Here is a 17,560-nt window from a genome sequence, read left to right on the forward strand (position 1 = left end):
TATATATATATAATATATATATATATATATTATATATATATAATATATATATATAATATATATTATATATATATATATATATATATATATATATATATATATATAATATAATATATATATATATATATATATATATATATATATATATATATATATAATATAATATATATATATATATATATATATATATATATATATATATATATATATATATATATATATATATATATTAGATAGATAGATAGAGAGAGCGCTTGCTTAGTGGTTAGCCCGTTTGCCTCAAACCTCCAGGGTCCGGGCTTCGAGTCCCCTCTGGGGCCATGTGTGTGCGGAGTTTGCATGTTCTCCCTGTGCTGTGGGGGTTTCCTCCCCCAGTCCAAAGACATGCATGGTAGGCTGATTGGCATGGGTGTGTGAGTACGCATGTGAGTGTGCCCTGCGATGGACTGGCACCCTGTCCAGGGTGTACCTGTTACCGCCAACAACATTGTACCGTCACTGTGTGATCCACTCAGTGTGTCACTATATGTTTTACCCAATGTAACTGTGTATATGACAAATAAAACATGTGATTCCTGAGGCCTGAGGTCTATCCGTAAATACAGCACCACCAGCAAATTAGCACCAGAATCACTAATCACATCACAAATATTTAAATATAGACATATTTAATGTGTTTCAGAGCAGACTTTTCCATTAAGGGTTATTAATGGAATTATAGTTGCATACACACTCACTCTCTCTCTCTCTCTCTCTCTCTCTCTCTCTCTCTCTATCACACACACACACACACACACACACACACACACACACACACACACACACACACAAACACACACACACACACACACAGCATAGATTTTTCCACTGATTATTGATTCTACATGCTGCTATGTCTACTCCTAAATAAGATACTTCCAATTTACTTGACAAACTTATCCAGATATGAATGTGTTCATATCAAGTAAAATGCATGCATCACTACATAACCTTTATAACCCATCACCCATTCAGCCCCCATAAACTCATCTTACTTACACAGACACACACATACACACTTTTTTGCCACCATGAAGACCCCAGCTCAAAGCCTGCGAGATGATTTGATTTGCAGTGATATTTGAAAACTGCCTTGTCATGCTAACAAGATTAGAGAGAGTGCTTGTCTGTTTTCTTGCACTGTGAATTTGGCGCCTGATTAAAACCAGCTCTGCTCGAGAGCAACACTCGGCCACTCGGGCCACTGCCAAGTAACTAGATGCGACTACTGCTTGATACAACATTATCAGCACAGGGCAAATATTTTCACACACACACACACACACCTGACCAACTGCTTCCAACTGACCTTTTACACCAGAAAAGAAATCTTCCATGGAAAGTAAAAATATCTGTTATACCAATGCTACATATTTTTCCACTTGATCATCCCTAAATACTATTGATTAGTCTAGCTATAAAAGGAAGCTTGACTGAGAATCCTAAAAATGGTCCCTAAAATACACAATACTATCAACACCATATGACTATTCAGTGTATGCCAACTTCTTCTTTTTCATATGAAAAGTTCCATATTAATGCTCCACTCCAGTTCTGCATTTTCATTCAATTGGATTATGTATGCATGGGAGCTCTAATGAGGATTTAAAAATGCAATTATTGCTTAAGCAAAAAATGCGACTTTTTGATAAATGTTTCTATTAGCTAATAAATGGAGAATCAACAGACTTAGAAAACTGCTTTATCCAGGGCTTGAAATTAGTCCATCAATCATTCAGGAGTTTGTTAACTATTCTCCCCTCTGCTGCCACCCCCCACCAGTGGAGGTATATGTACAGGGGAGAGAGGGGTTACCCGCGGACAAATTGGAGATGATTAAAATAATATGTTTTAGAAAAATCATTTGAAAACAAACTCTGCCATGACAAGACGATATGCACATTTGATTAGTGATGATATTCAACATTCCTGGGGCAAGAGTTTTGAGGATGGAACAGAGGACTGGGGACTTGGATGAGGTAAATGAGGATCTTTGGGACAACAATGATTTTAGGTGTGTATGTTTGATCATTTGAGTGATTGTGCATCCACACTGATGTTTACAACATAGAGGCATATACATGTGTATCAGGGCTGGCACCAGGACACACTTTGTTATAATGTTCTGTATTTTATATATATATATATATATATATATATATATATATATATATATATATATATATATATATATATATATATATATATACACACACACACACACACACACACACACACACACACACACACACACACACACACACACACACACATAAAAGCATATTTTACTTACTTAATATACACTTAAATCACCATTTTTTTACATTTCAGGTACAACTGTACTAATATTCTTTTCAGGTTTGGCTGAAAAGAAATCTTGTCATATTTCTTGTTTCTGCTCCAAACTATAAATAGAAAATGCTTAAGGCTGTTTGTGAATTGTTGAATTTAAAAGTTCCAACTGGCAAGAAGTAAGTGTGCTTTCTTTAGACTACACTTAAGCACCAAGCTAATATTAATAAACACATTAACACCAGCAGTGTCTTGAGGAGTATCCTCAAAAATGTACAGAATGCAGAAACAAAATTGTTACATAATATTGATCATCAAAAAAAAAATTGTGCTCATCCTAAGCCAGGCTAAGGTCAGTTTAAAAACTAAGCAGAAAGGATTTAATTTCCAGGCTCACTCTGGATATGTAGGCTAAATTATCTACATGTAGTTTGCCCAGCCACTGCTACACCACATAATGTCTGGCGCTCAATGAGCACGACTCTCTAATTGTTCCCCCAAATTGTGTTTTATTTTGCTTCTGAGTTTTGAAATATAATCAGTTTGTCTAATTTTATTGCATTTCGTAATGATACTTGCCCTGAGCAATTGTGCTGTGTAAGCCTTAGCGAACGGCGCGTGTCAGCTCGCGAGATTAATCTTGATTACTTTAGCCTTTGATGAAGTAGTGTACGATAATACCCTAATTGGGGAATATTGCAGCATAAAAAGGTGATAGATAGACACTGCAATAGGTGTTCAGATTCCACTGATAATTGTCATACTATTTACCTGATTAGCACAAATACACTTCGGCACCCTAAGAGTCTGAAACATAAAAGCACACAAGTAAACACTGATTAATGACCTCCTTCTCTGATTACCTAGTTAGGTTCGTACATGGGCAAGGTTGGCAAGGAGCCTGGAAATGGCTGGTTGGATTTATACAGATGATACATATAAGTAGCTAATAGTCCCAAAGGGCTCATGCTAAGATGTGAACCAAGATAAACATTCTACAACAGAGTTAATAGCCAATACAACATAACTTGGGTTAACAAGCCTTATTTACATGCATTCTTAAGCATGATGCTTGAGTACCTGCTACAGTTTCAGCATTATGCATGTTGTAATGCACATTATTGTACACATGTTTACAATTACTTCAATCATTTCAGTTCACACTGGGTTATTAGGTATACAGGAGATAAGTCATGACACAGCTATGGTGTCATAAGAACGATGCAATAAAACAGTAAAACCTTCACTAGACGTTTGTCTGCAGAGGTGTTGTACTATGAATAGACGTACACTGAGGCCAATATTTAATTAATTATGACTTTTCTCTGGTGCCACCAACGTGTTGCTGAGTATATGTTGTGTTCATGTGAGGAATACTGATTACACCAGACTGTAGGCCTGTGTGTCTGCTAAAGTGCAGGATATCCCCTCAATACTACAGTCAATAAAATCAGAGGTGGAAAGTACTTACGTAATTGCATGTTGTTACTATAAACAGTGCATAGGAGTTTTAGTTAGTATAAAGATGATGTCATACACCATCTTGAATACAGCCCGCCTCATCATGCCTGAAAGTAGTAAAGCTACAGAGCCACTACTAAAATTGTAATATGGCTTACAGGGCCACTGGCATCATTTGTTAGAGCTATCTAATTACATTAACCAATTAGCCTCCTACCATCACAGACACAAAACTCGCTCCTTAGGCCTGCGTTGTGCAGTGTGCTGATAGATCCTAACATCTCAACATCAGCAAATCTGTGTTTGAGGTAGCTAGCATTAGCGAGCTAGCTCTCTACTATAGGCTCAAGACAAACTCTTGTTAAAAGACTTTATCTTACTAGTAGTTTGTACTTGGTAATGGTGACAGTTACATTCTCAGAACCCCTTCTAACTAGCCACAGCAGTAGTTTTTAGTTAGTCAGTTAGTTAGTTTGTTTGTTTGTTTTTCACACCATTATATGTAAACTCTAGAGACTGCTATGTTTGAAAATCCAAGGAGATCAACAATTAATACTCAGACCAGCCTGTCACTGAAAACACACTTTTCTTCATTCTGATGTTTGATGTGAACATTAACTGAATCTTTTGACCAGTGTTTGTGTGGTTTTATGCATTGTGTTGCTGCCACATGATTGATTGATTGGACAATTGCATGAATGAGGTATACATGTGTTCCTAATAAACTGACTGGTGCATAAATGTATATTTGCAAATAGTATGTAAAACACTCAATCAAATAATTAAATAGCCTTAATTTGAATGAGGTTTAGAAACAGGTACAGAAACAGAACAGCAATAAACAGGCCAGCAAAACCTTGTCATTGCTTCATCACTACTTAGAGTTTAACACTTCATTCAAGCGTGAAATGATGGAATGCAATCAAGGGTGCACACTGGAAAGGCAGGAGTATCAGAATATGCAAGACCCTAATAGATTATAATGGAGGTGATGCCATTTTCCACTGCACCACTGATTAAAGCTTTGACCTTATACCAAATTTCCCAGAATTACTCACACTATTGCTATATCGCCATGGTTCTTCACACTGCAAGGAATGCAGGCTGAATCCTAAGAAACACCTCAGAAGGTTAGTCATTTTCGTATCTAAATAGTTCCACAATTCCAGCATAATTTTTTAAAGAACACAACCCATTTCCTTTTGTGTTAATCTAGCTCTATCAACTCTGGAAATGCAGCAGCATGTCAGCTCACTGTCCATGCACTGTCCATGATGTTATTTTGAGTTTATTCCTCTGATTTAGAGCTGAAAACTCAGGCACGGGATGCTCTCCAAGGTTGCTGTCAGGATGAATTCTATGTCCTTGGCTTTTGTGTCTTTCTGCAAAACTGTCACATTGTGTCAGTGCCACCCAACACTCCAGCAGAACCTCTGGCATGCTGGGTATTATTAGAATATCGATACTGAGCACATAAAAAATAAGTCCAGAGATAGTGGTTAGTGCATGAATTGTAGCACTGCTCTGATTATAGCAAGCATTTTAATTAGTGATTTTTACAGCCTCATCCTGTCATTAAATTAATTATTAATTAAGCAAAAATATAGGCATGTTTAATGCCTCAATTATCCAAAAGGGGTTTTATAGTGCTATGGATTAGGATTCTAAAAAAAGGAAGTAAGGTAGGATGGTCCTCTCTCTCTCTCTCTCTCTCTCTCTCTCTCTCTCTCTCTCTCTCTCTCTCTCTCTCTCTTTTCTTTCTGTATTTCTCTTTCTATTCCAGCTGCTAGCAGAATACATTATAAGCTCCATGCATACATACTTCCAGGGTGACATTTACCTGAATTAAAGTGTTTTGGATCAACTGGACAGAAAGGTAGTGCATATATAATGGTGAAGGTTGCACTTATAGAGTAACATTTCTTTTAGCAAGTGAGCAGTATGCTGTGGCATGGCCTTTAAAATGAGGTTATTGTGCTATTGTCTGCCTGTACACTGCCTGAACCTGTGGACAGTTTCGGTTGTAGTGTTAGCCAGTAGTACTGTTGTATAAAAGTACTGTAATTGAGATTTAAAATTAGACACAGGACCTTTTCAATCTATTATGACTTTTTTTTTTTTATGTAAATGTAAATCCTTCAACATTGCACTGAATAGCAGTAGTCTGTCACTATTATTATTCTTTTGCTCAGTGTAACACACTACAATGCACAGAAATACCACAGAGTGGTAAAATTCCCTGAAATCCCAAGAAACCATGTTTAGGTTCAGGATCTGTGCTGTTGTATACTAACTTCAATATCAACACATGGCACATTAGCACATTGATTTTGCTATAAACATAATCTAGGTGAATGATGACAGTGTGAACTGGAACGGGGAGAGAAAGTGTTGATTATCTGTGAAAGCACATGGGAATGAGACCATCTAATTATTTTCCTTTAATGAAGCCTGTGTTTTCACAGAGCTTTGGATTAGCTGTTTAATGCACTGTTTACAGAGAAGGATTGTCAATGCTTCAGTATACATGATGATACAGAAATAAAAACTGTGATGTCAGTTGACATGTTCCTTAAATACAAAGGCAATGTTGATACTGCATTTATACACTTTCTTTGCTATAGCCCCATATATGCTGGCATTTTATGCAAAATATGCCTGTAATTTCATACAACGTTACCCAAGATAATACATTGTGTTGTAATGTTAGTAGAACAATCCATTCACAATTTGAAGAAAAAAAAAAAAAAAAAAAAACATACAGTAGCCATATTAGCACACAGTTTGAATTCGTATTTTCCCCAAGAATAGGAACAGCACATATGGCACCATGTCTAAACTTTCCCCAGACTTTCTCATCCACTTCGTGCTTGTCCACACAGTGTGAGGTGGCAGAAATGCAAAACTATTTTCAATAATTGATTCTGTACTTTAATTGAGCAGCATGAGTGAATGACATAGCTCATTAGCTCACTCATTAGTTAATTATCGGAGAAGTAGGACAAGTCAATAAAAGTGAAGGCAGTAAATTTCAGTGCTAATTAGCAGCGTTCCCTTGGAGACATATTTAAAGGCAGATTAGTTACCTGAATGTCCCACGACGAAGAGGGTGGAAGGAACAGACAAGAGCACGCTAAGGTTAGCCTCTCATCATCATTAAAACTAGAATGACAATACTTACAGCCCTATTAAATAAGCCAGCCCAAGGAGAATGCCTCTGAGAGCTTGTAAACAGTGCCAAGTAGATGGATGATAGACAAGCAAGGTGAATGAGTGCTCTCTATAGCAACAGGCGTGGCAAAGACCCAAAAATGAATACAATTAACATAGTTAATTAATTTGCATTATATTATTATATGTTGGGTGTAGCGACTATTATTAAAGTTAGGTTTCACCAGAATAAACTATAAATATTGTCATAAAATGCCTTCTTTATGCCCTTTGTTTGGCTTTTGTTTCACCAATAAGATACAAACATGTCATTCATTAAACTGATCTGTCTTACAAACTGCCATTTGTTTTCTGTTGGTGTGAATGTGTTAATAACATTATTTATTTATTTTTATTAATGATGTTATGCTAAAAGCTGCAAATGTGAACATACCCTCCTCCTGGCCTCTCTCAAACATAACACACACAGTTACATACACATACACACACACACACACACACACACACACACACACACACACACACACACACACACACAGATAAAATGAGTGTCACAATCTCTTCTTTGACATGCAAATTAGCCAATGAGATACTTAACACCTGACATAGACCATGACTGTGTTATTCATCCTTTTTTAATCAACCCCTCCTTCTCTCTCTCTCTCTCTCTTTCTTCCGCTCTTGCTCAGCTGTTGTGATCCGCCGGCGCGAGAGCAGTCTGGCAGCTCTAGTTGAGGCCTCTGCCATGTGTCACAGTACAGGAAGTAGCAGAAGGCTGCCTTTATTTACCTTGCGTGGCCCCACCGTGTCATCTGCTTAATCATGTGGCTAATGGACAACACAGCCTCGCCTCTCGCACCGGGCCGCCCAATAGACTGCCATTCACAAGTAACACAATGGAACGTTTAAGTCATTGCATGTGTCTGAGGGCCTGATATTGTGTCCCTTTTGTTCAAGCTCTCCTCAGAGACTTAGCCCCTTCCTCTTGAAAAAAAAAAAACAACAAGCATATGCTTCCTAGGCAGTGGGTTAAGGAGCCTTGTGCAGCTGGATGCGGCACAAGACAGCCTGAATCAAAGGGACTGATTCCCATGATTAATTCAAACATTACCATGGTTTCAGATATAAAATTACCAAGACAAATATGTACTCCACTGAATAATTAATCACCCATGAGGTGAATTATGCAAGAGAACTTACAACAGGAGGCTCCACAATCTGACTAATCCTCTTTCCACCACCACTTACTGAGACACTGTTGACCTCCACTCAACCGTTTATCCACTCTTTTCTCCCTATTAGTGAGAAAGGGATTTGGTTAATAGAGTCTTAACAAGTTTGTACCTATGATATTAGAACCCTCAAATAGTTTCAGCTGCTATTAAATCAGTTCAATAACTTGCTGTTAAACCAGTTCACTGTTTTTTTTAATTCCACACCACATTATTATTACATACATGTGAACCACCATCACTTTAACTTTTTTTTAAGCCCTGTTTCTTTAAAAGATTTGATTAAGCAGGGTCTTTAAGGACATGCAGACGTTTATTTCACCATTACAAGGCCTGAATTAATCAACAGGGATGCCATTTAATGATATACTTTGCCTGGCTGATTACTTGAGTTCTTGTTAATTACCACGGTTAACTACAGCACACCTACAAAGTTCCTTTTCGCATTTGGCCGGAAATTTCACTGCAGTAAAGGATGCAGACACTTTATTTTTTGCTGGAAGCAAATTAAAAGACATGAAGGAAACAGCTGTGGGTAATACATGATGAGGGTCATTAGCAACAGGCAACAAAACTTGAAGCCACTCCTTGGGTTATGACATTTAAAATAGTAGATCTCCAGAATTTTGCAATGTGACCATGTTTGCTGTGGTGTGTGATGGAAAGAAGAAAAAAATGGCTAATGTCATTAAAAACAAACATCATTAGGTCACTTCCATTTCCTCAAAAAAGGGGTAAGAGAAGAGAAAGAGGCAGAGGTTATGAGTAGGTGTGTGTGTGACCCTAATACACTTTCTGTATTAGGGGCAATATTGGGGCAGGGGAAGGTCAAGCAAGGTTTCTCCTTCTATTGTGGGGTGTCATTCGTCAGGCTAAGAGAGCTTGGGTGAGTGTTCGGCCACTAGCCTGAGGGAACAGATCCTGGGTGTGAGGACCCAGGCCTGATAATGGGTCTGGTGGTTATCAGCACAACGCCTGAGAAGTTTAATTCCTCTCCCCCACCTCTTAAATAGCAATTGGAATTAAGGTTCAAGCAGCAGCTAGAAACCACCTTCATGTGGATGTTCACAGAGCTGTCAATGTTCCTTAAAAAATTCAGTAGAAATTTAAGTCATGAAATAGCAAAAAATAAAGAAAGACTTCATTTTTCTTTAGAAAGACTTCAACGTGACTGTACTGGTGTTGGTTAAAATAAATTTCCTGGTTTTAAACAAAGGTTTAACCTGCATACATCATCAAATAACTGACAGACCATGTTCCTTATAGTTTAACAAAACGAGCTGCTTTACTGAACAAGGGTGAAAAGTAGCCTTTTTTATGTTAAGAGAATCTTAATGTGTACTAGGCACAGAATGTGTCACAATGTGTCTATACTAGGCACAACGCCTGTATTATCCCAGTTTAGAGCTTTTAAAACAGCTCCATTATAATGCACTTTTATTATTTTCTGCCTTTACATTTTCTTTTTTTTCTTTATGTTGTTTTTCTCTGCATTTTATTTTTTTGTGTTGTGGTTTAAGATAAGATAAGATAAGATAAGATAAGATAAGATAAGATAAGATAAGATAAGATAAGATAAGATAAGATAATACTTTATTAAGCCCCAGATGGAGAAATTAGGGTAATATTTAATATTTTTATTTTACTTTTTGTTGGTGACACTTCAGGTTCCTTTTTAAACATTAATTAATCATAATGTAATAAGGTGCATATAAGTGAATACAGTAGTTATTTGTCAACAATAGTACCTTTTTAATGCTTTATTTAGTATTCTTATATTCTTAAGTTATATTGTACCTTACAATACCTACTTCCTCTTAATCAAAGTTGTTTCTCTAAAAGTATGTGAACATCAATGTGTTACCAATATATTTAATTTATTTAACAAATTGAACTCTATCTTGGTAGTATCTTGGAACTTACTATATTTTGTCTTACATAACTACCCAGTACAGTGAAGTAAAAAACAAAGGTCTTGTGTTATGCGTTTTACAGATTTTGTGCTGAAATTGTGGATTGAGAACAGAGCATATTTATAAGTAAATTAATTGGTAATTAACCATCTCACTTTACGAAACAGTATTTATTTAGAAAACAGCAAAATACAATATAATACAGGCTAAGAATGTAAAAATATTAAATAATCACCGGGTCAATGTGTGATAACATTATGTAGTACTATTTATTATTGTAATTTTATTTTTGATATAACAACATAAATGTATATAACAAAGCATTATAGTTATTATTATTATTATTATTATTATTAGTAGTAGTAGTAGTAGTATTAGTAGTATCTAGTATTTTAGTAACATATGTTTTTCATTGAAATAATTGCAGAACTGTTAGCAATTACATCTTTAGTCAAGTATGTATAATTATATGTTTATACAGGCTTTCACAGCAAGACTGTTGCATTAGGTCTATTACAGACTTATAGGTTCAGCAATATAAGAGGTGACCATCCAAAAACAAATATATTTATTTATAATGGTTCTAATTAAATTGTCAATATGTGTATTTAGTTAGCATTTTAATTGTGTTTGAACATTGCTATAATGACTGCCAACTTTTCAGATTTTAGACTTTTTTTCAGTAGTTCTCTCTCTGAATTTACAGCATTTCCTAGAATCCCAGCTATGTTCGGCTCTTCTTCAAGAATTTAGTTTTTTTTTTTTTTTAGACCTTTTTGTGTGAAAAACACTGGATCAATCCTACTCCACATCTTCCCTCCCCCTGACTCTTTTGGAGTGATGACAGTCCTTTGATTTTTTTCCCCTCGCATACAGACTGGCTTAGAGCTGGTTGTGAAAGGCCTTTTTTGGAAAAAGTACGGTTATTTGTGGGACTCCCTTCCCCCGACGAATTTGCCCCTGTTGTACCAATCTCATTAAAACAGCCCTTTGTTTTGCCACTTTCTAAGCTCTGATCTCTGGATTAGTATGAGTCAAGAGGCCAAGACAGTTTGAAAAAGCCTGCATGCCACAAAGAGGGGACTTGTTCCCCCATCACTTTAACCCCATCCTCTTTTTTCTAGGCTGTTCAGTGAGAGAGAACGAAAAAAGAACAAGGATCAAGAAAGGTCACACACTGGCAAGATATCGTGAGAACTTAATGAAAGTTTTATAACTCTTGAAATGTTTATGACCTCTGCACTCGACAGCTTGTCCTCCAGACAAGGGGCACATGGCGGGAACCCACATGGATCACAGCTGGAGGAGAGCCAGGTAAAGAGAATTACAGCAGTGGCCCTGTAATCAACACCTGCAGAGAGCCCTGGACTCACAACTGCTATTTACCCTTAATGTTTCAGCAGAGGAATATGTGGCCTGCCATGATGTGGCATCTTGAGCTCATAAATAATTTATAACAATTACAACCAGCAGGAATGGTGAATTAAGTCACAAGAAAATCTGTCTGCTAAACCTGTTCCTAGTCAAACCTTATCCGTTCACAGTTTTTCATATAAATTGGCTCATGTAAATTGTTATGAATTTTCAATCATTGGACTGTGTAGGATGTCATAAATGGAAATTAATACCAGACCATGCACTGTATTTAAACTCTCATAGACAACACTATGGAAGACATGTCAAGGGTACTTGGACAAAAATATTTAGTAACCATTTTAAACAGTTGTTTATTTTCAGTTTAATTTGCTTTTAAAGGTCATTCATTCATTCATTTATTTATTTATTTATTTATTTATTTATTTATTTATTTATTTATGGTGTTCATCAATACAACTGTATTATTAAAAAAAAAAACCTACAAACAGGCAGCATGACTTTGGTATTTGTATAAATTTCCTAAATTCTTGAATGTTCAGTTTAGCTATTTAACCAGATAGCAGATAGTGTAAAAGTTTTAATTCTCACCTGCTGTAAATCAGTATAGGTATTACTATAGCATGTGATAGGCTTTATTGAATTACCTTTACCAGGGAGACCACTGAGAATCCATCTTAGCAGCATGGAAGGCCCGCCATCAAGGAGCAAGCAGAAATCACAGCCTATCTGAAACAAATGACACAATCTAGAGCTCCCAGGCCTATTCTCTTCGTCTACTGCTCTCTCTTACCTTCTGCCTCTATAAATGGCTACAAGGGGAAGCCATCGCTGTCCACAAAATATGATCAAACCTACGGCATAATAGAATTCATAAACATGCCTAAATACAATTTGGTGAAATGTATTTCAGGATGAGACAATCATTTACAACTTCTGAGAGGGATTTAGAATAAGTATGTTTGTATGCAAATCCGCATCACATTTTTTATGTACTCTGCTCTTGCAGTTCATGAAGGAGCATTAGATTTATGGCATTGTGTGTGCATAATTAGGTGTGCGAGTGTATGAACATGTCCATGTGTGTGTGTGTGTGTGCAAAGGGGGGTCAGGCAGGAGAGTGAGGATTTATACTGAGACCTTTCAAAGCTTTAGCTGAAGAAGGAGCTGTGTTTTCACGCCTGTGACTCTCAAAAGCAATCCTATTGGGTTTAAGGACAGGGGCCAATGCCATCCTAGAGCAGCCACAGTAAGCCTTCGCCAGCTCCCGTGATCAAACATATTTTCTTGGCATTGACTTTCTCCCTTTAAGGGCCATAGAAACAAAAGAGCAAAGAAGACACCAAGAACCTCTCCAGAAACCCCCCTAAGAGCCATATTTATTTGAAGGAAACTACATTTGTTTTATATTTGAACTTATAGCTCAGGAAATAAAACATCTCCGATACTGATCTCAGATACTGATAATTTTGGTCAAGTATTTATTTTTTGACAAATTTTGACACATTTGGTTTCTATTCTGTTGCCCCAGTTTTATTAGACTCATTCTGCATAATACAGGATGAAGTGTTGCTCTATTACTGCTTATAATTAGTGAAATTAAATTATTTTGAGTGCTTCAGAATATCACTAGGAAAACATATAATCTATGCACAATGTTTGTTTTAACATGCAGTTTTACAGACAAATAGTGTTTTAGTGTCCAGTAAAGTCACAATGAAATGTGAACTGTGCTCTATAAAGATATATTTGTTCTGAAAAACAAAAGGAAAATAGTCCAAATAACTGTATCAAAAGATAGCCAAATCTCATAAAAACATTTACAAACTCACTTATTATCATTAAAGGAAAGTAAAAGACCTGCTTCATGCTCCTAGGCTTTCTTTCTTTCCTCTGAGGAGCGATTTTCTTTCAATGTGGCATGAATTTGGACGTCTGCGACAGTGGCCTCCATCTCTTTCCTGTGACCCTGCACTAGTAGCTTTGGAAGTAGAGTTCAAAGGCACTTCCCGCAGTTCACATAAACCACACTCAATTGGCTCAGAGAGGAAACTCAATTTGCAGGAGGCTGCACCACAGACCTTTTATAAGGGGACGTTTAATCATTAGGGCAAGAGCACAGGCTAAGCTCAAAGAGTGGGGCAATGTCTGCAGGAGGCTCAGCTACTCCTTTTGCTTAAACTCCCCTAATGAGAGAAAGAGAGAGAGGAGAAATAGAGCTTCTGCATGCTTAAGCAGACTGTCTTACACTCGCCATGGCAAGTGGGCCACATTTTAACCCCTCAACCATGAAAACGTGCTTAGGCACTGTAATCCTATCATGTTTTGCATATAGCCATCTTCAGGCGTGGCTGTGGTGGAAAAACAGCCAAACGATGCTGAATCAAATTAAACACAGTGTTCATCGAGTACTTAAAAACAGTAGAGCGCAGCAAGAGAGGAATGCATGCCTCCTCTATACATTTAGGAAATCTACTTTAAGCCTGTCAGAGATGGTTTATTTCAAATGGATTTACTGGCAAAAAGAGGAATCAATGGCACAAAAAAATCTAACACAAAGCCTGCTTCAAACATTTTCAGAAACCCAGATGCTAAAAAACCATGGACCATAGCAAAGGGCTGCGTTTAAATGCTATGTGAATTTTTACATGCAGCCATCTCTATATATACATAAATTATGTTTCATTTATAATATTTCTAATATTATTTATTTTATTCCTGAAATATGGAAATGTAATGCTGACAAACAAAGCAATTACTGTCAATAAGCTTTAATTTGTTAATATTTTCAGAGGTTCCTTGATTGCCCTTTAACATCAGTGATGAACTTTGACCCCCAGTTCTCGCCTCTTCCCAACTGCTCTATTGCTTTTCTCCTTCACTCTTTCATCCTGTTTTCCCTCATGCTTTCCTTCCTTCTCCCACCATACATATTGCAGATTAATGACAGCTAATAATGTCTGATGTTCTTGGACATTGGCCGATAATGAGATGAATTCCCGACGGGTTGCCAGGTGTCACCACTAACAAATTCTCCTCCGCAGTGCGCAATTAGCCTGGGAAAGAGAAAGGAGCTGTTCACTGCATCAGCAAGGGGCCTGACAAATCTGAGGAAACAGAAGAAAAATAATCCTGCAGACCGAACAAATGTGGCAGGAGAGGACGAAGGGAAAGAGGGGGATATGGATAGGTTACCTTTATGGTAATATTATTCCATAATGGGCTGCTGGCAGGATTTCATTATGTCTCCGCCAACATTGAAATATTTTCCGGAAAATGTCAGCATATGCAAATGAGATAGAGTTCTCATTCGCTTGTCATGTTTTGCTGAAAGTTGTCCCAATCTCGTTCCTTCTTTCTATCCCCCTGTTTTTGCTCTGACTGCGATTATTCACACAGAGAAATAAAAGACCTATTATATTCAATCATTTCTAAGGCAATTAATCAATAAATCAATAAATCTAGCTTAATTTAACATAACTCCTTCCGCAGTAGAGATGACCGAAGCTGCATGGCAATCATACACACACACACACACACACACACACACACACACACACACACACACACACACATTATACTAAATCCCACTGTTTGAGAGGAATTCAGTGATTTTGCTGTTTGTGGCTCTGTAATGTTGTGAGTGGAGACTCTGTGTCTCACTCTGTCTCAGAACACAGGGGCTTTAAAGAGTGTACCAGTCAGCCAGACGCTGCCAACATGACAGTTCAGACAACTGTGAACGTCTGCCTATCATCATGGTGCCACTAACTGCCCACTCATCTCATCCCCATTCTTCTCTCTCGCTCAGCTCGCGCCAATCCACACAGACAAAAGCCTTCACTTCACATTCAAGTATTCAGCCTGCATGTGCTTCTAATGCTAAAGAATGCTCTCCGTTTTGGGACTGGCTGCCTTGCTGCACCATCTCTGTTCTTTGACGGTTTGAAAAATTCACAGCTGAATACAGTGGGGGTTGAAACTGGCAGCAACACAGGAGTCAACACAAGCGAACCTAGGTGAATGCCGAATAGAAAAGCAGCCATGATGTCCTAGAATGCTGAAAAAGAGGCTTTCTCCTCTCTCTCTCTCTCTCTCTCTCTCTCTCTCTCTCTCGCTGTCTTTAATTTATATTGATGTTCTCAGTGCTGGTGTCTATATTCTTTGCATTATGCAACACGTGCATTGGGGCGAGCATGCTGAATTACGAGAGCATCTCAGTAGCATAAGAAATTTTAGCACAGCTAAAACTATATATATATATATATATATATATATATATATATTTGAATGCACAAAAGACCAAAGCCAATAGGATTATAAATACAGAAATTTTAAAAATAAATAAATGAATACTCTGTTTTGTCTTTACTATCTCTTCAGAAAATATGTATGTTAAGTTAACATTCACTAAAGCACAGGCTGGATGCGCTCATGTGAAAAACATTCCTGAATCCTCCTCAAAAAACAATCAGCGATAATAATTTACTTCATTCTCATAAGCATCAAACTCCAAGTCATTTATTATAGGGTAAATGTGTGCAATAATAGACAAAATCAAGTTAAGTGAGCTGGGATGTGTGATTACAATACATTTGCATGAAGATTTGGCGCCTTGCTGAAAAAAAAAACCCTCCATCTAGAATATTGCAGTGATACAGAAAAAGAAAAAAAGCCAACCTCGAATTCAATTACCATGAGGCTAGGAATAATCATAATGTTATTGGAAACTCAATTATGGAGGCAACCCATGTCTGAAAATTAGCTGAACTTAGCTAAGGCAAGTTAGCCTTGAATTCATCAGCAATGGATTATCACAATACTGCATGTTCACTTTGATAGTGGCCAAAGACAAACCCACATCAGCAGTGAGAACTCTTGCTCCCAGAATGTGTATTATTCATGAACAGCTTTCTGATCTATTATAAATACAAAACTGACTTTGCTCCCACTGCCCAAGGCAAAAAAAAAAGCCACAGACAGAATTAATTTTATTACATACACATGCATGATAAGTCTAATATCCAGTCAAAAGGCAAGGTATTTGTTGACTATCTGAATACCATTTACTGTGATTAATATGATGAGTGGGAATAATAAAAATAACAACAACAACAACTATTATTATTATTATTATTATTATTATTATTATTATTTTCTATCTTCCATGACTAACAATTGCCAAATCAAGAAACTGTTAACCAGGTTACACCTGACAACATTAGCAATTTGTTTATTTCAGTTTTTGGGGTTGTTACATTCCAGAATATGCGTAAGGAAAAGTTCACTGGACACGCTATCAAAATCAACTACAACTGGGATGAGGATGCAGTTACAGTGTTTCTGCAATTCAAAATTATATCCTTTAAGTGGCATTTCTTTATAATTTGATTTTCTGAGAACATTTCTTTTAATAACGTTAGAGAATGACCATTTAAAAACAACAAATAATGCACAATGAATGTACAAGTTTTAAATTATTTTAAATTTATGCTGAAAAATTTAAACTGATTAACTAAGCCTGCATTAGGACACAGTTCTGCGCAACTAAAGTTCCTTGAGTAGGGTTGCCATGTACCCTATAAGTGTATGCCAATGTTATATATATTTACACCTGTTCCAATGTCGGACATTTGTAGCTTTGTTACGTTTGTGTGGTTTTTTTTTTTCAAATTTGGTTGGGGTGGGAATTTTGCTGAAACACGGCAACCCTTTCTACAAGCACTCCAAACACTCGCCTATGTTTTTTTGTATCTATACTGGTATTCTATATTGGTACTCTATATATATATATATATATATATATATATATATATATATATATATATATATATATATATATATATATATAGCTGTTTACCACTAGCCTGTTGGTTTGGCTTATAGGCTACTATATTACTCAGCTAGCTGCAATGCACTTCTTCTTTTTACCTTAGGACCAAAAAACATCTTTCAAATTCTTTGAAATGATTATGATTAGTATTACAGATTGAGGTCTAGAACAGCTGATGCTAAGCTAGGCAGCTCCTAGCTTAACCACATGCATGCTCAAATACACAAAAACATATTCTGTGTATG

The sequence above is a fragment of the Ictalurus punctatus genome, chromosome 23 (genome assembly GCF_001660625.3).
Source record: "Ictalurus punctatus breed USDA103 chromosome 23, Coco_2.0, whole genome shotgun sequence".
In the NCBI taxonomy this organism is placed as follows: domain Eukaryota; kingdom Metazoa; phylum Chordata; class Actinopteri; order Siluriformes; family Ictaluridae; genus Ictalurus; species Ictalurus punctatus.